At 38.4% G+C, this 575-nt stretch overlaps 1 pseudogene; it reads left to right on the plus strand.

The window, feature by feature from the left end:
* Positions 1-363: 363 nt before the first annotated feature.
* Positions 364-575, plus strand: part of LOC119588114 — a 1,244-nt pseudogene continuing 1,032 nt past the window's right edge.

Raw genomic sequence — 575 nt, forward strand, 5'->3', positions numbered from 1 at the left:
TTTTTACTAGTTTATAGTAAAGGACTGGACTTCTGACTCGATTACATTCATCACCGTTTCTGTTGTGACTGGTCTTCCTATCTGCCCTGACTTGACGTTTTCTACTCCTCCCTGATCTTCGGACTATTGGCTTCTTCCTGTGATGGATGGGCTCTGGTTTAGGGTACTGGACTAATGGAAAGGGATTGGTTGGTTCCTATAGGGTACTGGTCTCTGGTTGGTGGCAGGTTAAGGTTATTTAGACTCAGTTTTGACCATATTGGTGTTTTATAAAGTCTGTGACAATGTGAATCATCTTGACAGGAAGAACTTAAAAAAAAATTCTTAGTTCTTTGATTTGTTGGTGCAAATTTAGCTGTAGCTATGAAGAGCACAGGGGTCAGTTGGCTAAAAGTGTTGTAGGGTTTCATAAAGCATTGCACTTGAGACTTTGGCTAGGGATTTGACTTGAAGAAAACTGACTTTTGAAAGATGCTTTGTTTCCAGTTTTGTTGTCGTGTTTGATAGCATTTATATGGACAGACAATATGTATATAGGCATTTGTCATTCTAGATTTTGATTTTCTCTCATTTAA

The sequence above is a fragment of the Penaeus monodon genome, chromosome 23 (assembly GCF_015228065.2).
Source record: "Penaeus monodon isolate SGIC_2016 chromosome 23, NSTDA_Pmon_1, whole genome shotgun sequence".
Classification (NCBI taxonomy): Eukaryota; Metazoa; Arthropoda; class Malacostraca; order Decapoda; family Penaeidae; genus Penaeus; species Penaeus monodon.